This window comes from Cydia strobilella, chromosome 10, assembly GCF_947568885.1.
Source record: "Cydia strobilella chromosome 10, ilCydStro3.1, whole genome shotgun sequence".
Classification (NCBI taxonomy): domain Eukaryota; kingdom Metazoa; phylum Arthropoda; class Insecta; order Lepidoptera; family Tortricidae; genus Cydia; species Cydia strobilella.
Window position 1 is genome coordinate 543,065 of NC_086050.1, and position 27,933 is coordinate 570,997.

General features: G+C 38.7%; 1 protein-coding gene across 1 annotated transcript in view; it reads left to right on the plus strand.

Moving 5' to 3' along the window:
- The window catches only part of LOC134744835 (uncharacterized), a 332,603-nt gene that overhangs the window by 119,771 nt on the left and 184,899 nt on the right, over window positions 1–27,933 (plus strand). The gene's annotated exons all lie outside the window — the stretch shown is intronic.

The window sequence follows — 27,933 nt, forward strand, 5'->3', positions numbered from 1 at the left end:
TTGTTAGCGAATGGTTCCGTCGACTCTCAGGTACCTACGTCGGGTCTAGACTCGTAATTGTTCCTCGGCTCTATTGTCGCTATGTTTGAAGCATGTTCTTAATTCTCTGCACGGAAAGTACAGCGAGTTTTGAACGGCTTAACATTAGGCTTAGCATGCATGCGAGGAAGTATGGCGTTAATTTAGTAATAATTTAGTTATTTGAAATGTCATTATTCCTTGTTTTTGGTATTTCAGTGAGTAATCATGAAATTATTCAAAATTCAGTCTCCGCTTTTGCATCAAGGCACAACTAACATCCAAACTTTCACAATTATAACTGTAACATTACAATCCCTACTAATATTATATGTAAATGGGATTGTAACTCTGTTGCTTAAACCGATGAATCGATTTAGAAATTTGGTATGGAGATAGTTGGGGGCCGAGGAAATCGGGGAAGAACATACGATAGTTTTTATCAATCGTCATCATCATTCCACGCAGACGAAATGGTGGGCAAAAACTAGTAGTAAACTAAAATCGGAGCTAGAACATGCTAAATGCTATCGAGAAAGCACTAATATCGAGACAAACCTAAAGCAAATAAAATGCTTAGCCTTATGAAAAAGCTTTTGTGAAGACAGAACAAAAGTTATTAAATTGTCGTCTGAATATTATTATGTCATAAATCGCAGCAGCTGCATCGACGTACAATCATAATCTCGTCAGATCTGTACTTTATGACCAAACTATGCAAAAAGGATAGTTTCAAAAACCAAGTGACGTACTGGAAATATATTGGTGGAACCAGGGCTCGGAACCGGTATTTTTTTAAAACCCCGAAATAGCCCAATATTTTGATTTTTTTTATGCTCATTACGTAGGACTGAATCATGTATTTAGGAAACAATTTTGCATTATTAAAACGTCCCATTAAAAATGAAATTATAAACAAAAGAACGAAAAAGAACGTAATAATACCGGTATTTTTGTATGGAGCAAATGCCGGTTTCCGACCCCTGGGTGGAACAATGGAAATAATTAAATCGAATCGAAACATACTAAACTTTTGCTAAGAGATTCCTTTCACAGAAAAAATACAACAAATAAATGGCCCTTCGGTCACAACCTTCGCCACCAAACTTTAACGTTACCTCAGTAAAGTTACGTGATAATATTCTGTAAACAAACAAATCGTTTTTCTGTAATTCCTGTCGTCTGCCCTATGCGGACGTGACCAGACTTAAACTACAATATCGTTCGTGAGTTGACTAGTTTCGGTAAACATAAACATTATAATTGTATAAGTTACAAGTTACAACTGTGCACGCGTGTCTACGAAGGGAGCCGTGCTACATAGGCATCAGGAATATATGTGGGTACGGTCAAGGTATTTGGTTTTGAGTGGAGTAGGTGTAGGTGTATAGGTAGCGCCACAGCGCCCGCCACAAGCGGCTCGGCTTGCTGCATTGCCTGTTGAAATGCTCGAGCTAACGATAGATATAACGTAATAGATGGATACAGTTTAAGGAAAAAACGTGCCTCGAAAATCAAGAAAATTTGATTCTCTATCAGATGGCGCCATTACCTTTGACCTACTCTCAGATAGATGGCGTTAACGGTTTCGTTTGTTATTTAACAATTTTAACGCATATCAGTGAAAGAACATGGGTCAAAGGGGTCCCTTTGTTTCACATAATTATTGAAAGTCATAATTCTGAAACCGTTAACTTTTCAGGATTTTCCTCGGGTTATCCTATAGATAGGTTAGGTTAGGTTTGTTTTATGGCAATCCTGAAAAGTTACGCGTTTCTGAGAAAAACCAAATTATGACTACTCGTAATGATAATATGACAATCATTACATTATGACTTTCAATAATTATGTCAAATAATAGAGACCCGGGTCAAAATCATATAAAAATAATTAATGCAAATAAAAAAAATCATTTGTCAATATATAAGTACATTTAATTTACATGGCATTTTTATACATCTTCATTTTTAGTTTTAATCGTGTGTCGATAGATGGCAGTGAATTTACTGTGGTTTTTAACCTTATTAAGGGGACTTAAGATCCACGGATGGTCAGTAGTCTAGCTTTTTTTAATAGTACGTCGGTGGCAAACAAGCATACGGCCCGCCTGATGGTAAGCAGTCACCGTAGCCTATGGACATCTGCAACTCCAGAGGCGTATCATGCGCGTTGCCGATCCTAAACACTTCGCACCCTTGTTGAGCTCTGGCAACCTTACTCACCGGCAGAAACACAACACTATAACAAAACTTCCGTGAGACAGACATATTAAACATATTAATAACGGGTCACTCACGTATTTTAAGTCGAAAAACGCTCGACATGTCATGTGTCATGAGATGTGTGGAGGGCTGCGGCCCGCAGTCTGCGCCGGTCCGTCACCGTCAACGCAAGCTCCTGATGAGCTCCTCGGTACGGAGTGAAACATGTCGAGCGTTTTTCGACTTAAAATACTTGAGTGACCCGTTGTTAATATGTTTAATACAACACTATAAGTATGAGTACGAGCTGGTGTTTTTTGGCTTCGGTTTTCTGTAAGGTAGTGGCGGTACACCTAAATATTACTAATCCGTGTCAAAGCCACAAATTTAGATAGAATTTTCGGTATCTAAAATGTTTATCAAAGAGTTATAGAAACTACCTGCCAATGAATAATGTAAAGGGCGCGTTAGGGCAGGAAATCGCCGGAGGCCCACGTGAATAACTAATGGTATGGATAATCGAGTAAAGCCTATCTAAACCCTACACTAAGCTATCGTGTGATGCCTAAGTTTGTCTATAATTATAAAACTCCCGTGAGACTCAAACGTATTAGATTATTTTAAACCGGGTCACTCACGTGTTATTAAGTCGAATAGCTCGACATGTTTCGGTCCAATTTACGAGGACCGTCTTCACGGAGACACGACACGTCTTCACTGGTGGTGGTGGTGGTGGTCTTCACTGGGTGGTTGTCTATAATTATTGAGTAGGTAACTTAGCTAAGCGACGTTAACGATCTGCGAACATATTTTAAGGATGATAAAACAAACAACGGTTTTGCTAAGTAAAACTTTTAGGGGAATTAACCTAAATCTTTAAGTAATCTATTTAAGAACAAATCACAATCGAATCAACAATCAAATTCGGACCTAAGTTTAAATACTTTCTCCTGCTAAATTGATAAAGCAACCTGCCCGTGCATACATACACGGATGAATGAATATAGATACACTTCAAGTTACTGATAAGTTTGTTTTTTAATTTTTAATTTATTTATTTGGGAAACATACAGCACATAAATAATAATACAATAGGGTAAAAGATATAGTTAGAACATAGGCCAAAAGAGTTTCCACTTATAGTTAATACAAAATTCCTTTGCTCCGAAAAAAAAGTACAATTATTAAGTATTTTGAATAAGTAGTAAGTTGAATTTAACAATAACATCCAGTAATATTCCACGAGCACGATTAAAAATATAACAAGCATAATTTAGAATTTGGAAAATGGAAAATTAATGATAACTTTGTTTTCCGCTTACTGCTCCTACACTAGCTACTTTAGATTAGAAATTATTGAATTAAGGTAGGGCACTCAAGGTCTATTAAGCACATTGCTTATTATTACATCATTTTTGTATATGACTGTTTGTTGCCTAAATAAATTAAAAAAAAAATATTAAGAGATAAAGACTTAACCCACGTAGTATCTCTGGTGTTGCAGGCGTCCATACGCTACGGTGACTGCTTGGTATTAAAAAAAAAACCCTTATTGATAAAACTATCAAACATTAGACAAAAAACTGAGAATGTTTAATAAATAAATATAATAATTGTAAATGAACTTTATCAATAGAACTCATCATCATATACTTAAGAGTAAGTCTCTTGTCGGTGGAGCAATTTCCATGTTTCGCGGTCTTCTGCCTTCTCTTTGACAGCCTCACGACGTTGAGTTTTTCCTTTATTTGATGCATGTACGCTCTCCTTGGTCTTCCCTCCTTCCTCTTTGCTTCAACTTTCCCTTCTATGATGTTTTTGATAAATTCGTCGTGTCGTATAAATATAACTACGAACACAAATTGTATATTGTAATGTAGTATAAATTTATTATAATTATATGGTTGATATTGCATATTATAGTATGGTTGGTTGAGTATGGTTGAATTGACGTGTAAAATTTGTACAATTTTATCAATAAATGTATCTTATCTTATCTTAAACCTTTCTAAAAAACCTTTCTAAAAACACAAATGTCAAAATGACAGTTGTCCGTTTATAAAAAAAATACTTATATCGGAATGTTCATTATTCCATACCATCGTTATAGCTATGTGTGTATAAATAAAGTCACTTAATTCTAAGACAATTAAAACTTCAAAAAGTTTAAGAAATCTTATTGAAACAATTCACTATTCCATTTGTACATTTATGACTAAATTCAATATCGTTCGACTCCAATGTATATACTAGTTTTTATTTTATTTTCATATTTCATATACTTTGCGGTACTCTTGATTACGGGATATATTGTATTTTCAAAACAACACAACCATCCTAATCAACGGTCGTTTTATTTCTAAACATCTAAATACAAAACAGTAAAGTTAACCAACCTCCCCAATTTTATTATCTACCGGTATATTATAACTTTATAACTGCCGTGTTCGCAATTTGAAAAGCTGTAACAATGGACAATATGGCTGCTTCCGGATTCATCAGACTGACAATACGCATATCCAGTATTCACTGCCGAGCTTATTATACAACCTTACATATATTTAGGTATATTTAGAATATAGCTTAAATTATACAAATCTAACCAACTGGAAAGGTATTTGTATTGAAATATTTTGTATTCAAAGCATGATAACTTGATAAAGTACATTCCTTGGTAATTTAAAAGCTTGTTATTTCTACTACTGGTAAGTAAGAAAAATTTAGGTAAGATGGAGGAGCACTGGCCTTCCAACTGTTCTGAGCCGTAGGAAAAGTAACACATAGCATACTACATATTAACATACAACATTTGAATTGTAAATTATATTAAAAAGGATTTTAGAAACCTTATCGCTAAGGAAGAGAAAAGAAAAAACTGAGCGCCCAAAATCACCGAACACAAACGTTTCCTTCGAGCGACACAATAATAATTTATCAAAGTCAAAGTCAGTCAAAATATTCTTTATTCAAATAGGCCTAGTAACAAGCACTTTTAAATTCATACTTTGTGCTTAAAATTACATCCGTTTTCCTTCATAAATGTATTGTATTGTACCATTAAAGTGAGTGTTGTCAGCCATGTTGGAAACAATATGGCGCCGCTTCCGGCTTCATTACGCGGATTGGATTCAAACAATGCGCCGCTCCCTTATAATAAATACACGCGTGATTACACGATACATCAGTCTTGTTTTTCATGGTTGTGTTTTAATTTATCACCATTCACCACTCGTTGCGAATCTCCTACTTTCCGCACTTGTATCGTAATTAACTATTGTCAAACTGTTTTGCTTTTTGCCCTATCATATTTGAATACTAGGTTTTTCTTGGGATGTGTTTTTAATGAACCAAATTGTCCACGAGCTGCGCTAAGCGAAGTTATAGGTAAATGAAATGATCCTATTTCGCTATAGTCTGCATTTTCTCAAATGATTTTTTCGCCAAAGACCCAAACTTTTCTATTTCACTCTGCTTGTGGACCTGTCTATTTTTGTGTAACATTTACTTTAATAACTAACATGTACCTAGCTTTAAGTGTTTAGTGAGTAAGTTCTTTTCTTGTAACTGAAGTGGCGCTGTCTGTAGGTTTCGACAATAACTGTCTTTTCTTTCTTTCTTTCTAATCTGTTAAACAAAAGCCTTTGTTCCTTTTGTGTGTGCGCGTGCTCATTGTTGGTGAACGCATGCCACTCGCTGATACACAATGGTCACGCGCTCACCAACAATGGGCACGCGCACGCATAAAAGGAACAAAGGCTTTTGTTTAACAAATTAAGGTCTGGCGAAAAAATAATTTGAGAAGATGCATACTATACGCATCCTCGCACATCTTTGGTGGAAACGCAGCCTTAGGTATCAAATAATGTATGCGGACGCGGTATTGCAACACCGCAAGTGTGGTAAGTATGCATACTTACCACACTTCATGTACAATAAGACTTCATTCAAAGGGCTTGTAAAACAATTGAGGTTAATGATTGAATCAGATACATGTCCGTATTCATGAACCCAACAACAAAAGGGCAGTGTACGGTGTTATAATGAGGCCCTTATGACGTCATTAGCCTCGATTGTTTAACATGCCCTTCAACTCTGATTGGCGGAGCGGTTTATCACCATAACACGTAATACAGTATTTTAGGATGTGGTAATGTGTCAAATCAAGGTCTAATCGTAAAAAAATTTGGCTGTTCCACATGCACATCTGCATGCATGTGTTCTGTGTACATTTTGGCTGGTCCATTTTCTATGGGAGCCTGGGAGGCTGAATTTTCTGTTACCGTCTTAAAAATGGTAACGGAATAAAAATAAAAATCATGGGATAGCTAGGTACTCATACATCCATTTTTAATCCACAGTGCCCAAAAAGTGCTGACATATAAAACACATCCTTTCGACAGCAAAAGTAAACAAAACCACGTGTGCAACCTTCGGTGACGCAACAAACTTACGCTTGCAGTCGCACTAGGCGCCGCGGTCGCTACGCTCTACTAACCCCGTTCGTGATGTCATCGCTTCCAGTTTTCGCCACCGGCATATGTAATTTTGTAGTACGGCAAAGTTAGGTTTGCGGTTTATGAAGTGCTTCGGTTGAGTTCTCATGGTCTCAGGAAGTATTTGCATCGATTGCGCAGTTTTTTTTTAAACGTTGGTGGTTAACGAGCATACAGCATAATAGGAAGCGATTAAGAATTTATAGGTATACCCAGGCGCAAATTTTCATAACCATTTTATGAATTAATTCATGGGCGCCGCCAGGATTACTTTCAGGGAGGTGCATATTTGGAAAACGATGAACGCTTAAATATCGACATTTGTATAACAGTATTAACATTTTTATAGCACTATGCAATTAATTAATTGCTAATGTGTCCATGCAAGTTTGCAGCTCTTTTGTACGTTTAGTTGAAGTACTGCAATATGTAGATAATACCTTGAATTGAACTAGCAGAGAGCTTTCCACAGTCGAAGCGTACGGAGCGTACTTCCAAAGATTACATACTCTGAAACCGTAAAAACGTTTGGATTTAGATCCTTTTCTTTTGTTATTTATTAGTGTTGAGTTTTTTAATGTAATATTCAGCCAAGATAATAATCTTCATTGTAAACACGCCATAAGTTATGCGAAATTACCGCCTCTGCATTTCGGCGACCGCACTCATAAGTTGGTCGTATCCTTTACCTTATTCGTTGGCAACCCGCCAATGTCAGTATCTGGCACGGCTGAAGGACTTGTATCCATGGTCATGCAATAAATTAAAATAATGATTAGAGTATCTGGTGCATTCGAATTTTTCACATCTAAACTTTGTTTAATATTGATTTGATGTTGCCATTGTTCAGCGGTAGAGGTGGACTAGAATGGTTCAGTAATTAGCGAGGAAAGAAAGTCCGTCTTGATGGTCACAATATAATTATATTTAAATAAGCACAATGTAAGCACCTGTAAGGTGAAATGTGATGTGAAGGAGAATGCTCTCCTTCACATTTGCGGCTCGCTAACAGCAGGCAATATTTGAAGTATTTTTAAAAGGGCTTATTAAATTTCTCTTCTCATACAAAAATAAACCCTTTTGAAAATACACCTCATACTTCGTACTTGTGTTGTGATCGTCACTAATAAATGTCTTTTATCTTTATCTCATTTATACAAGTTTCTTGAGAAATAAGTTTTTGGCAAAAATTTCATTTTTGGTACAAGCTTTTATCGGTGAATCTACTTTTTTTTTTCACAGGCAATTAATATAATACTCACCGAGACAATTCTACAAACCTCAAACACAATTAGGTTTCGTTGTTTTATCACAGAGTTCCTATGGCCACCTCCTGTCTCCATCATCAGATCAGCTCGATGGTATTGTAATATTACATTGTCACCCGACTTACATATGTATGCAAATTTTGATCTTCATCGGAAACCGGGAAGTGGGTGAAATTTAACTTGCAAGATTTGACCCGTACATACATAGGTAGTAGGTACATTGCAAGTTAAATAAAAGCTTGTAAAAACCGCAGGATTTTAGAATCAAATTGTTATGCAAAGGAAAAGGGCAAGTTTTGTAGTGCATTACTTCTACTGGTCTAATTTGTTTGTATAATAATTAATTCAATGGGTTTTTTATGAGAACTCGTTTCAGTCACATAAACTGCTATTACAGACATTACAGTATCGGTGTAATAGGTAGGGTTGCCACCTTTTTTCTATACACATATAGTATTTTTGTCAAAATATAGAAAAAATATAGTATTTACTGGCAAATAAAAAAAAAAGGCACTGATTTGAGGCGAATTAAAAATCCAAGTCGCATACAATGCCATATCGGTGACATTTGTATACCCCATTCTTGAGTGATGAAAATATAGTATTTTTCGTACTATATTGTTTTTGTATAATATATGGCAACCCTAGTAATAGGTTCTCGCTTCATTAGGCTGGAATATGGCGTGCTACCGGTTCCGTTGCTACTTTGCAATCATTTCACAACATTGTCTTATTATGTAGGCACATAAATAATATTTAATTATGGTGTACCTATCCTTAAAAAATTGACATTAATCGCTAAAGTTCAATCAGGATCTTTTTTTCTAGGGTTTAGTACCCAAAGGGTAAAAACGGGACCCTATTACTAAGACTCCGCTGTCCGTCTGTCCGTCCGTCTGTCTGTCACCTGGCTGTATCTCATGAACCGCGATAGCTAGACAGTTGAAATTTTCACAGATGATGCATTTCTGTTGCCGCTATAACAACAAATACTAAAAAGTACGGAACCCTCGGTGCGCGAGTCCGACTCGCACTTGTCCGGTTTTTTTTGTTAATAATGTTTTGATTTTATGTAAAAGGCTTGAAATAAACTTTAAATTAGAATAAACTTATGTTTTGACGCGCCTATATCTATGTAACATTTTGATTTTATTTTCTCAAATATTTTAAACTACTTAGGGCCACTTGCACCATTCACTAACCCGGGGTTAACCGGTTAAACCTGGAGTCACCATGGTTACCAGTACAATTTGACACTGCTACTACTATAAATGCAAAATTTACTTAATTTTTTCCACTATTATTTTTTTCTCCTTGTATTGTAATGAATATAAAACTCTCCTGCATTCAACATGTCTATTTGACCCAATAGTTGACTGGTGGAAAATGCCTTTTGGCATTATGTCCGCCATTTGTACATTTTTCTATGTGAAATACATTTTTTTAGTGTGTCGGTCCAGCACAAATATCATTCACCTATTGATACATTGTAATATATATATATATATGTAAAGAAATTATAAATTATGGTATTCCGGAACCAATAAACGATACAAGCAGCCGTCTGTTTATTACATGTAGCCCGCCTACTAGTTAGTGCGAATATCATTTCCATAGTTTAATTAAATACACAACGATTCAATCACTGCATCTTGCATACATTACGGTTGATTACATTTCATAGTTTAGTACATTGCTGCCTTGTTGCTAACCAAAATTAGGTATGGAGGAAACTGCATCACAAAATAAGTAATAGTATTATCATACAGAACGGCCACGCACCGCCCCGCCCCGACTAGAATTACCTCGCCCCGCGACAGAAATCTGACGGACTTCTGGCGTGCTCTCAGTACTATTTTTAAGCAAATTACTCACACTATGACCAAAGATATAACTCCGTAATAGATGGCTACAGTCTAAGGAAAAAACGTGCCTCGAAAATTAAGAAAATTTGACTCTCGTTCAGAGGGCGCTACTAGCTTTGGCCTACTGTCGTATAGATGGCGTTGACAGTTTCGTTTGTTATATAACAATTTTAACGCATATCAGTGAAAGAACATGGGTCAAAATCATAAAAATAATTAATGCAAATAAAAAAATCATTTATCCATATTTAAATACATTTTATCGTATTTTTATAAATCTTCATTTTTAGTTTTAAAGTGTGTCGACAGATGGCAGTGAATTTACTGGGGTTACAGAATTTACTATGACAGTACCGCTCTAGTATAAGTTACTGTATGCTATGACGCATGACGCGTGTACGAACGTGCCGTTCATGCGAACGCGAGTGATTTTTGATGTATAGCGTTTCCGCCCTGTGACTGCATGTTGACGTAAGTCTTACATTTTTGACGTTAGTCTATGATTTCAAAAGTAAAATTTCAAGATATTTTGAATTAAATTTTTACCATAAAGATAATTTATTATTCAAGTAGGCATATTACAATGCGTATGAACGTCAAATAAAGCTACGCCGACTGAAATCCCCCCTGAATTGGAGGAGGGTATCTCAATATGGGACCGGCAACAAACTCGGCGGGACACATCTTTTCAAAACATTACGTCTTACAATTATCATGCATTACGAGTAAATAAGAAAAGAATACAATTTAAATTACAATTTTTTTTAGCGCAGTCTCGTCAAAACGAGTAGTTCTTTAAACTTAAACAAAAAACTCCAGTTCCTACCAACACTATTTTTATAGCAAGCCGCAATGTATAACATCGATACAAACTTATCAAATCAAGATGTTGCATTACGTAATTTGTATAGGCAATCAACGGTGCAATTAAATTTGAATCTTATTGTCTTGCTTTAGACTTCAATTTTCAAGTAGCTTCGTGATTGGAATTAAGTCCTTATAGAATAACAAGATAATCATCGGTGCAATTAAAAATGAATTTTGTTTTATTAACGATGAGTTCAATTTTGAATAACCTCACGTTTATACCTAAGACTTTATGGAATATAGGCATCCGATTTACCGACTTGATGCTAAATAATTAATAATGTGTTAGCAATCATGATTTAGTTAATAATAGTTAATAACAGTATATATTAGGGGTTATAATTAAACTATAGGTACTTTGTGATGTTTTGGGGGTGTTAATAATGAAATACAATACAGTTTCAACAGTTTGGTAATTATTGTGAAAACAGGACCTGCTAATCAGGAAACTAGTTTTCCATCGCACTTGCTCGTAAAGAGTCATGTTCCACGTAGACATGAAAAGAGTACCTAATAGGCGCTCTTAGGCTGGTTTTAGTGTCACGCGGACCGTCCGTGCGGATCGCTCCGCACCGCCAAATTGTATGAGAAAGCTGTCCGCGCGCTGAGCTTAATACATATTGGTCCGGTGCGGAGCAATCCGCACGGACGGTCCGCGTGACACTAAAACCAGCCTTGCTCTGCGTCTTACGTAGGCGAACATTTGCGAAAGCGAAGCGAAGCGGCGCGGCGCGGTGCGGCGGGCCCAAGGCGTTCGCGTTCGCAACGAGATCGCCCACGTCGGACACTTCTATATGTATCAAAGGATTGATTCACCCTGCATTCACCCCGCTCCGCGCCACGCCGCACCGCGCCTCTACACGATGGGGCATCATTGGGGCATCATACTGGCCCACTAAGATGGGCCAGCGTGTAGAGAGGGTAGTGGTGTCGGATAGGGTTTGCACGACGGATCTGAAATGTATGGGAAGATCCGCGGATTCGGATCCAGATCCGGATAATTTCATACATTTCGGATCCGGATTGCAAACCCTAGTGTCGGATGGCTTATGGCGCGGCGGGATGGCGATGGGATGGCCACGGTGTCGGTTTTTCGTCCGCACATCAAAGGTAGTGGGCAAGCGATGATGCGTACGCATCTACACGTGTCGTCCCATTCCATAGTGCGTGTGCTCAACCATCGCATGGCCATCTCGCTGGTCCAGCGCTGGGCCATCGTGTAGAGGAGCCATAAAACTTAACAATATTTTGTATTTCGGAACAAACGCCATAACCAGTCACATGTTTCTGTACATAGTACCCATGTATCCTAGAATAATGTCTCAACGCTCATGATAAAGGGGCTGTCACACACCGAGACAGCCATGTCACGAGTAAATGAGGGGGGCTTTATAATCGTTCAGGAGCCTTTTGTCTGGAATATTACACTCCAGAGCAGTTAAGACGGGTTAGTTTGTATAATATAAATATTATAAATGTGAAACTAATTTTGTCTGTCTGTCCGTCTCTCTGTTCACGCCTAAATCGCTGAACATACCTAGATGATATTTATTCACTATGGAGATTGTCAGACCCGGGAAAGGACAAAGTATAGGGCAATCATCGTTCTATCTGGCAAAGTAACGGACAGAAGCTCTATTTTATTTATTTATTTTCATTAAAAAAAAACGTGCAGCCTTCGTTGTGTAACATATTATTGCAGGTGACTGTACATACAGGGTGGCCCAAAAATACGTTGACAAAGTGTTTTCTAATTATTTTATTAAGTACTTACATAACTAGTACAAAATAAGTTAAATATTAAAACTAGTCTTTTTTATGCAACAAAAATTAACTATCTTCAAAAAGCCTCCTTTCGCTTTGATACAGAAACGCCAACGTTTGTTAAAATTTTCAACGATATTATGCCGCAGCTCCTCCAAGTATATTTTTTCCCAATCTTTGGTAAGTGTTGCTTTTAGAGCGTTTACACTTTTGTATTTAGTAGCACAGGCCCTTGTCTAAGATTGGCCACAAACTATAATCCATTGGAGTTAGATCAGGCGAGTAGGGTGGCCACTCTTTTGAACTTATGAATCCGAGAAAATTATCTTTGCACCACTGCTGCACACAAATACCACCGCAAACCATAACTGAATCCTGCTTTTGGCGATGACAATGACTGCGGCTTCTCCAAGGCGACTAGAAGAGTACATTATGTCATTTTGGTGATTATGGGCCTGTTCAATACAAAAAAGTTTTTCATCAGTAAAAACTACATTATCCCACTTTTCAGTATCGGCACGTTGCTTAATCAACCGACATCTCTCCAAGCGAACTTTTTAATAGGAGTTATGCTTTACGTAGCTTGTATGCTTTCAAATACATTTCATTTCATTTCAATTCAAAAAGACTGTAGTTTTAGTAGTAGTAGTAGTTAGTAAATCACTTTATTGTACAAAAAAAAAATTGTTAACATTACATTACATTGTTTTTTGTTGTTTGTTTTAGGGTTCCGTACCCAAAGGGTAAAAACGGGACCCTATTACTAAGACTCCCCTGTCCGTCTGTCTGTCTGTCACCAGGCTGTGTCTCATGAACCGTGATAGCTAAACAGTTGAAATTTTCACAGATGATATGTAAAATAAAAATACAATAAAAATAAATGATGGATTTCTGTTGCCGCTATAACAACAAAAAGTTCGGAATCCTCGGTGCGCGATTCCGATTCGCACTTGGCCGGTTTTTTTACTTATTTTGTACTAGTTATAAGTACTTAATAAAATAATTAGAAAAAACTTCGTCAACGTATTTTTGGGCCATCCTGTATTTTATGAGAATTATGAGATACATATAAAGATTTGAAAATTAAGCCCAGAAAGCGGATTAATATATTTGTACAGTAAATTTCCTGGACACTTCATACTTAGGAAAGTGCTATAAAGACCGCAGTGACAGAACTGTCACTGTATGACAGCTCCTTCATCACGCTAAGCCCTCATAATGCACAATTGATTGCCTGGGACACTGGTTCTCAAACTGGCCTGTGAAGTGTGATACCATAGACAAATAAGGGGTCTTTATTGTTTGACATAATTATTGAGTCATAATGTAATGATTGTCATATTATCATTAGTCATAATTTGGTTTTTCTCAGAAACGCGTAACTTTTCAGGATTGCCATAAAACAAACCTAACCTAACCTATCTATAGGATAACCCGAGGAAAATCCTGAAAAGTTAACGGTTTCAGAATTATGACTAATGATAATATGACAATCATTACATTATGACTTTCAATTATTATGTCAAACAAAGAGACCCCAGAAATAAGTAAGCATAGATCAGTTTTGTTACCAAAACGACTATTATTTTCGTAGTCGACATCTAACGTCAAGTAGCGGAATTATCAATACTGTTACTCGACACTAGATGTCGCGTGTCTCGCGACTAACGAAAAGTGTATTGCTCAACAATTTACAACTAATATTACAAGCAGAAAGAGTTGAAAATAGAGTTCCGGCTAATCCAGTTATAATATTAGCTGAAAATTGTTCAGCATTAGACTTTCCGTTCGTCGCGACATCTATTGTCTGATGTCTGAAGGTCGGTTTATAACTTCACTACCTAGGAGTTATTAACCCTTAAAAGAACCGGACAAGTGGGAGTCGGACTCGCCCACCGAGGGTTCCGTACTTTTTAGTATTTGTTGTTATAGCGCCAACAGAAATACATCATCTGTGAAAATGTCAACTGTCTAGCTATCACGGTTGATGAGATACAGCCTGGTGACAGACAGATGGACAGACGGACAGAGGAGTCTTAGTAATAGGGTCCAGTTTTTACCCTTTGGGTACGGAACCCTAAAGATGGTCTTCATTGAGGAAAGATTGGGAACCACTGGACTCGGATTACAGTGCTGGGCAACCCAAGGCCGGTTATAATGAATTAAGGTCCCGTTTGATTGATTATGTCACGTACTTATTGCGAATGATATCGGTTTTGCTTGATTGTTTTTCGTCGGAAGCGGGGGTAATAATAATGACATGTGTGTAGGGAATCAAAGTTGTAGGTAAATACAATACAATATAGAATGGTTTACTGTTCATCAAACATAATCACATAAAAAGCAAAGATGAAAGACTAAAATTTCAATTCCTAATAACGCCTTTAGGGGTCATCCATTAATTACATCACACGTTTAGGGGGAGGAAGGGGGTCATGAAAATGTGACATGTTGTGACAAGGGGGAGGGGGGAGTCACAAACTTTCTGACGTCACTACTTCACTTGTTTCCAAACATTGTTTGTATTTTTTTGTATTCGCTGTACAGTTCAATAATAGGGTTTTACTATTACAATACAATTTATTTATTATCTTATTCGTGATTTTTTTTATTCCTAATCGATTTCATGTCATAAAACTACTTATTGTTTCTCTAGTGTGCGTTAAGTTTAGTTAAGTTTACTGTAGCATTAAGTACCTTACCTATATTATGTATAGTTCTTAGTGAGAGCGTTTTAGGAGGTAGGTGCATATGTTTTGAACTGTATCTTATTATTATTTGCTATTATTGTAAGTACTTACTTCTGTTGTTTCTCCAATAAAGAAAATAAATAAATATTGCTTTTAATAAGAATATATTTTAAATTAAAACAATGATACTTTATTTAAATTGCTGATTTCGTTGAAGACAAGATTGCCAAATATGTGTCGTCACACCAGGGGGGAGGGGGTTGCCAAATGTGTGTGACAAGGAGGGGGAGGGGTCAAAAAATCGTCAAATTCGTGTGACGTAATTAATGGATGACCCCTTATCATGCTAAACGGTCAGAATTCCAATATAAAACAGCAGTGAATTGACAAACGTCAATGTCATATGCACAAAGCTAAAATGCGGCAATGAGGCACGCGGCGTGTGGCGATTTGGCGAGTCACTGTCACTGTCGTCTTCATTTGCCTCCCTATAGCTACAGGGCAGGTTTGTTATGTACATATGACCATATTTTTGACTATTTGCAAAGGCAGACTCCATTCAAGCCTTATAAGAAAGTTGGTTCAATAGAAAAAGTCACGAAACATGTCTAATTAGACGGAACCCTATTACTTTTAGACCACTGTCCATTCGTACGGTCTCCCGCCGTATCTCCCTGTTGGTAGACTGTCTGGCACAGTCAGATACCCGGTTCCCTACTCTCTCTCTCTCTCTCTCCTTAGCATTATTATTCCCATCTGATTGTGGGGTCTGCTTTTCTTGTCTTTTCTCTCCACTTTGCACGATCGGAAGTGTCGTCTACTGAAACGTCGCAGGCCCTCATGTCTTTTGCTATGGTATCTGCCCATCTCATCTTCGGTCTTCCTCTTCCTGTGGACCCAGCAATGTTTAGATCCATAGCAACATTCCCGATGTAATCAGGAGGTCTTCTTTTCACGTGTCCAAACCATCTCAGTCGACTCTCTTGTAGCTTATCGGCGATATCAGGTACTTCTTAAATCTACCCGGTTCCCTACTGCGGATTTTATTTGGTCAGTCCAGCGCATAGGTTATTTGCTGTGGAGGGAACCCCACTTTTCCTTGTACGACCAGCCGCTTTATGGAGACGTTATCTCGCCTAGATAGTCCAAAGTATTCATAAGTAGATAATAGTTCATTTTGAATGTTTGAAGGCCATTAAATTGGGATTCCCCGATTCTGCAGATTTAATACATGCCTGCCATCTAGCTGGAAATGAAATTAATTTTAGTTTTTTTCAGTTGCTATGAACTATTTGTACAGGGAATTGTAAAATTATATGTGTAAGTGGTCATGAGCATTTTGCGGCTACGTTAAAAGCTATATTTTTGTATTGTCGTAAATATAGTTTAAATCTTCTCAAATGATTTTTACGCCAAAGACCCTAATTTGTTAAACAAAAGCCATTGTTCCTTTTACGTGAGCACGTGGCCATTGTTGGAGAGCGCGTGCCACGCGCTGAGACACAATGGCCACACCCTCCCATAAAAGGAACAATGCGGAATAATCATTTGAGAAGATTCAAACTATAACCTATATTTGTCCGGTTTTTCGCCTCCACACTCCAAGATTGTGTAGGCGTTCCACCGGTTCCCCGCGAAACAAAGAAGAATAGCGTTTTAACCCTCACACTGCTCCAGTTTTAACCCGCAAACCGTAATGAAGCCGGCTCTTCCAATTAGCCACATTCGTTAAGAGTGCGCGCGGACGACTGCCCTACAATTGTTTAAGCTTAACTTTAAGTAGGTCATACTGAGGGTGAAAAACATAGACAAGGAGATTTAAGTAATTGTAGGTTTTATCAAAGATAGATATAATTCCGTAATAGATGGATACAGTCTAAGAAAAAAAACGTGCCTCGAAAATCAAGAAAATTTGATTCTCGTTCAGAGGGCGCTACTAGTTTTGGCCTACAGTCGTATAGATGGCGCTGACGGTTTCGTTTGTTATTTAACAATTTTAACGCATATCAGTAAAAGAACATGGGTCAAAATCATAAAAATAATTAATGCAAATAAAAAAATCATTTATCTATATTTAAATACATTCTATCGTATTTTTTATAAATCTTCATTTTTAGTATTAAAGTGTGTCGACAGATGGCAGTGAATTTACTGGGGTTACAAAATTTACTATGACAGTACCGCTCTAGTATAAGTTACTCTATGGTTTTATATTGAATTTTTACACGTATTAATCAAGAACAAATGCCATGACAAAAACCACACGAAATCTAGACTATATTTGCACTCTTAAGCAAAACCTAGGGTTAAAGTTGGCTCGATAGAAAAAATCACGAAAACATGTCCAATGTTATTATATTTTCAATTGTATATCGTTACCCTTCATGCCATAGGAGTATAATTTAAGTATACTGTGGTAGTTTTTAGTGGTTTTTTCCAATAAAAATGGTCAACTAATGCACTATACTATTTATTTAAACTATATAGAACACTACACAGTACATATAAGGAATATTAGAGAAAAAGACAAACAATTAGCAAATTAGCGTCCGTTCGGTATGACTCGCAATCGGATCTCGTTGGTGGGGTCATCCCCGCCCCGCGCGCCCTCACCCCGAGCGGCGCTCGGTACTCGTCGGCAACATCCTCCACCCCAGTGCTGCTTAGCAGCACTCACCATCTATGGGTATGCGGGCTACGCGTGCAGCCGATCGGGTAAGTACACCACTCTTGGTTTTAATCCTAACGGCTCTTACTCGGCCATCTTTTCCTGGCAACAGCTGTTCTACTAAACCTTTTGGCCAGGCGCAGCGAGGTCCATCTGGGTCTACAATCAAGACGAGGTCTCCCACTCGTAAGGGCCTCACTTCTTGTGTCCATTTTTTACGTGGTAGCAGGTCCGGGAGGATTTCTTTCACCCATCTTCTCCAGTATAAGTCGGCCAGTCGTTGGGCGATTCTCCACTGCTTTTTCAAGAAATATTCAGAGTCATTGTAAGCGCCAAGGTGGGGTAAGACGGAAGAAGAGCCAAGAAGAAAATGGTTAGGCGTTAAAGTTTCTGTGCTTCCAGGTTCTACGGAGACGTACGTTAGTGGCCGGCTGTTTACTATGCTCTCGACCTCTGCCAAAAATGTACACAAAGTCTCCTCTCGAGGGGCTCTCTCTTTCAGCACGACCTTCAGGCATTCTTTAACAGTTCTGATCTGCCTTTCCCAAGCTCCACCCCAATGTGGACTTCCGGGTGGGATAAATGTCCATTTAGTCCCATAGTTCAATGACTCACGCTTAAGGTACTCCTGGTCCAACTCCTGGATTGACTTTCGTAGTTCTGCATCAGCTCCTCGAAGATTGGTACCATTATCTGAGTATAGGTACTGCGGCCAGCCGCGTCGTGCTCCCATTCGTCTAAGAGCCATTATAAATGAGTCGGTGGTAAGTGAGTTGACCATTTCAATGTGCACTGCCCTCACCGTTAAACATGTAAACAAAACTCCGTACCTCTTTTGTCTTCCTCTTCCAACAGTTACTTCTAGAGGCCCGAAGAGGTCAGCGCCAGTGTAGGTAAAGGCGCGCTGATGATGAGCAACGCGGGCAGGCGGTAAGTCTCCCATTCGTGGGATTTCTTGTTTACATTTCCTTATTCTACATAGCATACATTTTTTTGTAACATTTTTAACTGTCGGTCGTAATCTTAATATCCAATGCCTTTGTTTCAGGTTGTTAACAACAGTCTCCTGGTTCCCGTGGGCTGCGAGAACGTGGTGATGCTTCACTAGCAGCCTTGCTATGTAGTCTCGTCCGTCCAAGATCGAAGGTCGTTTTGTTTCAGGTCCGACTTCAGCGGCGGCGTCGATGCGACCCCCGAGGCGTAGGACTTCGTGTTCGTCGAGGTACGGCGATAAGGTAAGTAATCTACTTGTTTTAGGTAAGTATAACCCATTTTTCAGTTTCAGGATTTCTTCGGAGAACGTCTGCGCTTGAGAATATTTTATAAGTAACCTTTCAGCTTTCTCCATGACAGCGCCGTCCTCTTCATTTATATGTTTACATTTGTTTATAAACTGTAGCATTATAAAAGTAGCCCTGAGTAATCGTAACCACGATGAAAACCTTGTAGGCTCAGGTATAGGTATGTTTTCCTTATTGCACGACGTCATCGTCATAACACATTCTAACTCGTCATTGTTTACGTCGGCGGTCAAAATATTTTGTGGCCACTCGTTCTCACTTTTTTGTAAAAATGCAGGTCCCTGTATCCACTCGGTAGGCAACACACAACGGTCGTATGATTCTCTGGTAGGTATATCGGCGACATTCAGGTGCGTAGGTACATATCTCCACTCACTCGCGTGCGTTAAATCATCTATTTCACCAAGCCGATTCGCGATATAAGGTTTGTATGTACGCGCGTTGTTTCGTACCCAGTACAGAACCACTGTGGCGTCACACCAAATTATACGGCGATCTGGTTTTATTCTGTGTTCTTTAATTATTGTTTCAGCCAATCGAGCTGCCATAACTGCCGAATTTAATTCCAATCGGGGCACAGTCGATTTCTTCAGGCCTGCAATGCGACATTTACTGGCTATAAATGCCGTACGAACTGTGTTGTTTTCTTGCCAGCGCCAGTATGCTACTGCGCACATAACTTTCATTGACGAGTCGCAAAATAAATGAAGTTGTAAATCTTTATAACTATTCATAGTTAATAAATCTTGTTTTCCTGCAGGTGCATTGCCGATGCCGCCCGCTGCACTGATAGGTACTAGCCGCGTCCCGCTCGCTCTCGCGGCATCTGTGGCTGTCGCGCTCATACTTGTAGATGCTGTTACCATCTCGCTCGCACTTAGAGACTCTGTGACTATCTCGTTCGCACTTGTGGCGGCATGATGATAATATCTAGGTAGACGTATCTCGCGCATCAATTCTAATTGATTAATCCATTTTAGCCATTTTTCGTAGACGACGTCAGGTACTTGTTCATCCCAAGTTACGCCTAATTGCCACGTTATTTGAACAATTAATCTTCCATTTATGGTGAAAGGCGCTAAAAATCCATACACGTCAAAAATCGACATTACTACTCGTAGAATGTCTCTTTTCGTAGGCCTTTCTTTCCCGTGGATTATATTTTCAGATAACTTTTTCAGCGAGACATCGAACCCGAGCGTATCTTCAGTAGGATTCCATAACAATCCAAGTGTTCGCTCGCCCTCATACTGTTGTCCGACTTTGAACTTTACTGCGCTGTTACCGAGAGTCTCTTTTGGAATGCTGTTGATGACGGTTTGACTGTTGCTATTCCAATTGCGTATATGAAAATCGCCTCGTGCATGTATATAGGTGACGTCACGGACTAGCTTCATTGCAGTTTCTTCATCAGGTAAGCTATCGATGTAGTCGTCGACGTAGTGTTGCGTGTATATAGCATTAGCCGCCTCTGGATATGTAGATTCGAAGCGTCGCACATTTTTATTTTTTATGAATTGTGCTATGAAGGGCGCACAATTGGCTCCGAATATGAGTGACGTCATTTGGTAGGTATCTATAGGATCTTCGGGCTTATCTCGGTACAGAAAGCGTAGGGCTTGCTGATCGTCGGGTTTTATTTTAACTCTGAGAAACATGTCCTTGATATCGCCAGAGATCGCGACCTTGTTTTCGCGGAATCGCCACATGATTCCTATTAACGGTACTAGTAGGTCGGGACCTTTATATAGGTAGCTATTTAGACTAAACCCTTTTGTTTTAGCTGACCCATCGAAAACCAGACGGAGGCTCTTCTTATTTGGATTATCCACGCCATGAGTAGGTAAGTACCAAGTTCTAGTAGACGTGAGTGGATTTTTCAGTTTTTCAGCGTATTTATTCTCCAACAAATGTTGTATGCGTTCTTTATACCTTCGTGCATACTCTTCACTCCTTTTCATTTTTAGCTCAACTCCTTTCAGTCGTGATAATGCATTTGGATACGAGTCGACGGTGACACAGTGAAGATCCTTCCAAGGTAAGCCGACTTGCCATTGGCCATCGATAAGTTCAGAGGTTTGTTCCAGGTGCTCCTGGGCCAGTACGTCCTCCGAGTTCTGCCGAGGTTTAGCAGATACGCCCATTGAATCGATGGAGAAAGATCGACGCATGTCTTCTTGCAGTTCACGTAGAAGTTGATTATTTTCGGTTGCAATATCTTGGTCGTAGTTATGAGTAAGATGTAATGAAGTATGTATTTCCCTTTGTTTCATTACAGTTGCTCGTTGACACGGACCATGCACGCACCAGCCTAGCGGGGAGCGAGTCGCATAGGGCTCATTTTGGCCGCCCTCCACGATCTCTAGTGGTACATGCAAGTGGTAATTATCTTGTCCAATAAGAATTTCAGGTTTCTGATTTTCAGCACACAAATAGTTTTTTATACGGTCTAGGTACTTGTAGTTACCGCACTTAACAAGTCCTATGTTTTGTACAGGTACGTCCAGATTGCTTGTACTACGCGCGGTTAAGTTGAACATTGTCCCGTCACTATTAGATATGGAGCAATCGATCAGCTGTGTTTCGCACTTCACTTCCGAATTGGCCCAAGCGCCGCGCACCTTTAAACTTTGTCGGCGCCCGCGCAGCCCCGCGCGCTCCGCGAGTTCCGTGCTTATGAAAGACACGGTGCTTCCATCATCAAGCATACAGGTCGTTTTTATTTTACCGTTAGGTCCATGAAGGTATATCGGCACGACTTTTAATAGCACTTCGCACTGGTTAACGTTTATATGCGTAACAGTTTCAGTTTGAGCACTAGTGTCCGACACTTCTACGACGTTATAAGGAGTCGAGCGCGAACTTTGACCGGATACATAATGCAGGAGCCGGTGGTGAGCCTGCGCGCACCCCTCCACGTCACACGCGGCGGCCGTGCACGATTGTCTATCATGGTGCAATAATAAACACTTATAACACAAACCGAATCGCTTCACATACTGCCAACGGTCCTTGCGTAGCGATTTTTTAAACTTTTTGCATTCTGGTAAATTGTGATTTCCTACGCGACAAAAGCGGCACTTATTATTATTACTGTTCGTATGCGCACTTTGCACTAAAACAGTTTGCGGTTTATAGTCACTATTTTCACTATAGTTTTTACGTTTATAGTCTGATCGAACTTGCATAAGAGAAGCACTGCAGGTTGACACTTTCATAGCTTCCTCGTGGAGAAACTCGGAGAGGATATCAAGTTTAGATTTAGTTCCCTCTTTTATTAGCGCGTAACTGTAGTCGTTCCACTTGGGTAGCAACACCGTAGGTATCTTAGATAAGATAATTCCGACTATGCTTATTTCTTGTAGGTACTCTCCGCGACCTAAGGCACGAACAGCTGTGACGTAATTTTTTATCTTAACGGAAAACGTAACTATTTCTTTGTGGTATTCCGGTGGCAGAGCGTGTAGTTTTTTAATTTCAATTAGCATGCGCGATATTATTAATTCCGGATTTCCAAATTGTAACTCAAGAGTTGACATTAGAGTTTCAGTCGATGTGCCACTAATAAGCAGCGCGTTTACGGATTCTTTGGCGGGTCCACGGAGGCACTTTCTTAAACGCCACATATTTTCAATATCGCTGAAACTACACACTCTGGTCGATTCTTCGAAAGCTTGTTTGAATTGTAACCACTCCATTGGTTCACCGTAGAACAAAGGCAGTTCCTTCGGGGTGCTGATGCGGCTCAGCAGTCTTGCGTTTTGGTTGTTGTTGGATGCAGATACGGTGGCCAATTCCTTCAGTGCGCTAGCTAACTCCTGAACTGGCAACTCGGTGCCGGCGACTACTGCTGCCGACGAACACAGCGCGCCCGGGTTATTTCCAGTCTCGGGGACGTGCTGTGACTCCAGTTCCAGCTGGCTGCGCTCGACCCACCTGGCAACATCACTTTTAACCGACTGATGGTCTTGTTCTGACGGTTCAGAATTTTCAGATGGACTGTATTCATCAAGGTTGGCGAGATCTACTTGTAGTTTTTTATCTATCAAGTCCATTTGTATGCGAGCCTTTGCTTCAGCTGCTTCCAGCTCCAGCTTCTTCCTTTGTGCCACAATAGACGACGATTTTGACTTTTTAGAACCCTGATAGCTGGTTTTACGAGAACAATGACTAAGCGAGTTCGCGTTCTTTCTTTGTTCGGAATGTTCCGATTTTATTTGACTACCCTTTTCTAAAATAATAGTCTTGTCGATCGGTTTCTTTGGTTCTTCATCTTTTACAGGTGTCTGCGGCTGCTGGATTGAAGCCTTTTTAAGTTCTTCTTCTTTTCTTTCCTTTTCACGTCTTGTAGTACTACGTGTGTTGACCATCTTCGGCGTATGGAACATTAAATTATCCGGCTTCGAAGACCACTTTGTGGTAGTTTTTAGTGGTTTTTTCCAATAAAAATGGTCAACTAATGCACTATACTATTTATTTAAACTATATAGAACACTACACAGTACATATAAGGAATATTAGAGAAAAAGACAAACAATTAGCAAATTAGCGTCCGTTCGGTATGACTCGCAATCGGATCTCGTTGGTGGGGTCATCCCCGCCCCGCGCGCCCTCACCCCGAGCGGCGCTCGGTACTCGTCGGCAACATATACAATAGTTAATGATATAGCCGAGGGATTTGAGTAGCAAAATTTTAAAGACAAGTATACTTTCAGAGATATTGAGAAAAACGTCAAAACCCGCGCGATCGCGAAATCTTCCGTCGTAAGCTTCGCGCGGTGCGCCTAATCTTTTGTTCCTTTCTAATTTCCTGGCTTTACGCCCCCTCTTAAACGATTTAATTCACGGATTTTCTCGAATTATTTAATGGAGAGGCAGATAAAAGAGGCAGGGTCACTACACTACCCACTAGGCCAGACCGGTCGTCAAACCACCGACCGACCCCCAGACCGACAGACCGGTCGGTTTATAGGTCAGGATTTGACCCTGGAAAAGATCCTGGAGAAATTGATGGTTGCACATTTTCATGCTTAGTACATTTGTGTGGTGACCGGACTCAACTGCAAGCTGCTAACGGTTATTAATCGACTCGCTTGTTTGATACAAATAAACATTCATTCATTCATTCATTCACTCGTATTGTACACGGTTTCAATTCTCAACATGGCGTCCATATTTACACCCGTTTTATGGGATGCGTGCTGTGGTTATTACAATGGATGTGGATTCGCACTCCGCTCCGGTGTGTGAGTGAGACGGCGCTATGCACGGGTAGCTCGTCCCGCTCACACATGTGATGTGAAGACCGCCTTAGTGATTCGTTATCGTTAGTCTATTTATTTATACCCCAATGAGGTATAATTAAATTATCTACTATTGCGATTTTAGGCGGCGAATAAGAGTATTTTAATGATAACGAAAAATATAGCAACCATATGTACATTTTGTCTGAAGATTCGGATAATTCAACTATTAAATATTACCATAAATTTCACCACCACACTAAATCTAAGAGGACGCACTACACTATAATTTTTTTAATAAAGGAGTGACGAAGAAAAGTTTTCATACCCCTGGATTAGAAATTAATGGATTAATCCTCAAATCTGACTACAGTTTGTACCTATTAGAGTTTAGCTTAATATAGTTAGTTGGTCATGCAAATCTTGTCAGTAGAAAAAGGCGCGAAATTCAAATTTTCTATGGAACTATAACCCTACGCGCCTACATTTTTTCAATTTGCCGCCTTTTTCTACTGACAAAATTTGCTTGACCAACTATACTTTTTAATTTTAATTTAATAGTTATACATGAAATAAAACTATGAAAACGGATTATATCGCGTATATTGAATTTATAATACATCCCGATAAAGATAAAGATCTGATCTGATAAAGGAGCAAGCGAGACATAGACTGTGAGACCGTAGTGTTGGATGATGCTGGACATTCTGATGTTTTGAAAAGATGTGTCCCGCCGAGTTTGTTGCCGGTCCCATATTGGGATACCCTCCTACAATTTAGAAGGGAATTAAATCTTCTCGGGTCCGTGGTGTGGGGTTGGAGCCGGCATAGTTTTTTTTTTTTTTTTTTTTTTTTTTATCTCGTATATATATATATCTTTACTTGAAAAATAATTATAGTGTATAACTAGCCTTATGAACCGATTTTGCATGTACAACCAGCCTTAAAGTTTGTAGTCTATGATTGTTCATTATTTTAGTATGTGGGTATTTTTGCATTTTGTAATTTTTCCTCAGTCACCCGTTGACCACGAACGCTGTAAAGAGTTCGAAACGTCGGGATGTATTATAAATTCAATATACGCGATATAATCCGTTTTCATAGTTTTATTTCATGAGTAACTATCGCGGTAACCGAAGACAATATTAATAGTTATAATCAGAGGGCGGAATTGCTCATGGCAAAAATCAAACGTTAATAGAGTTGGAACGTTGAATTTTATCGACTTTTTCAGCTATCGATAAGTTCAGACACCTTTTACATTTCTGACTTTAACATTAACCTCTTTGATTAGCTAGTTGACCATTTGACCTATTTGATTAGAATAAAAGTAAATTGCATGGCAGTTAACTGTCATCTCTGCCACTAGTTTTTTTGCAACTAAATCACGTTTGTAAAAAATGGTTAATCCAAAAAGAAAAACAATTAACAAATGGATGAAGAAGTATCCTTGTCCTACTTACAACGAAAACAACAATCATCATCATCATCATCATCATGTCAGCCGATAGACGTCCACTGCTGGACATAGGCCTCCCCCAAGGCTCGCCACTCCGACCGATCCTGTGCCGCTCGCAACCACCGAATTCCCGCGACCTTCACCAGGTCGTCGCTCCATCTCGTTGGAGGCCTACCGGCAGTTCGTCTTCCGGTACGCGGACGCCACTCCAGAACCAACAATATACTGCTCTAAATGTATAAGGTTCACTTAAAGCAGCTAAAAAAATATTGCGTTGAAACTTACATAACGATAATAGTTTTTATCTAGATTTGATAATATTTCTCGTTTGTTGCAACATTCCATGGAGAAAAAATATCGATAGCTGAAAAAGTCGATGACATTCAACGTTCCAACTCTATTAACGTTTGATTTTTGCCATGAGCAATTCCGCCCTCTGGTTATAATTATTATTGAAATTCCTTTCTGTAAATCTCGCTCAGTTTATTACTGTTTAATTTGTTTTCCAAAATACCTAATGCGATTGTGAATAAAAATGTACTTACGTAGTTCATTAAGAGGCCGGTGTCGATTTTAGTCGCAAAAATGTAAAATTGATAGATTTAGTCCATGAAATTTTACACCTTTTGTTACCTAATTAAAATAACAAGTACTGGTTTCTATTAGCACGTCTTCTTATCTTACCTTTTATCAGATCAATTTTTTGAAAACAGACACTAAATTAGTAATGTTTGCTTTTCTGATGGACGTTTAGGTAAACGCGCATAAAGCACTGATTTTGTCGCTCTTATTTGTAAATTTCGTAAAGTTTGGACTGCTAAACATAGTAATTTTGTATTACACATATCCTGTACTTGACGTTTATCACACTACATTTTTATTATTATGACTTTGAAGTAGTGTAAATGAAAGTTAGACGAAATCAATTTTCTCCAGAAATTACTTCAAAATAAGTGACAATTTCTCTGAAAATCGACTTAATTTCAACGTAATTTTGATACTTAAACAATCTACATTTGCTGAAACTATTCTTATACATAAATTGTATTTTTTGATGATTTTTAAAAACTGCCCCTTCTCTTCATGCATTACCGGTGACGCACGCTCGCGACCTCATTATTAAAAGGCAAGATGAGAAGACGTGCTAATAGAAATCAATACTTGTTATTTAGATATTACGTAACAAAACGTGTATAATTTCAACGACTAAATCTATCAATTTTACATTTTTGCTCCAAAATCGACTACGGCCTCTTGAGAAACCATTTTAAACAATCATCATTATACTAAGATTACATCATTTTCTCAGCTCCCTCACTTCTCAATTGTTTACTTAATAATATAATGCATTCACTGTTCTAATTAAACTAACCATATCCAAAAAGTAGTAAAAACCGACTATTATGTATAAAAATCTGACATTTTATATTAAAAAAACCGGCCAAGTACGAGTCGGACTCGCGCACGAAGGGTTCCGTACCATTACGGAAAAAAACAGCAAAAAATCACGTTTGTTGTATGGGGGCCCCATTTAAATATTTATATTATTCTGTTTTAGTATTTGTTGTTATAGCGGCAACAGAAATACATCATCTGTGAAAATTTCAACTGTCTAGCTATCACGGTTCATGAGATACAGCCTGGTGACAGACAGACAGACAGACAGACGGACAGCGGAGTCTTAGTAATAGGGTCCCGTTTTTACCCTTTGGGTACGGAACCCTAAAAAAACTTACGCAAGCGCGGCGACTTCAAACTATGCGATTAGATAACAATATTGAGAACTATAACCGATGCATCCATATATGACGTTAGTAACTTTATTAAGGCATTAAAAAATCGAGCTTATCAATTTATATTAAGGTCGGAATTGGAATGGTGGGATCTAGTAAAAATAGACAAACTTAAATTATACCTTAAATATAAACACATTTAAAAAACGACCTTATGCGGTTTACTGAAGGTTTAAATTGGAATGAGAACGTTGTAAATAAATAGGCGATTTTACATGCTATTGTTACGTATTGGGAAGTAATGCATAACTGGACTGCGCAATTAAGATATGATCGTATCGCGTGAGTAAATATATTGTTTTT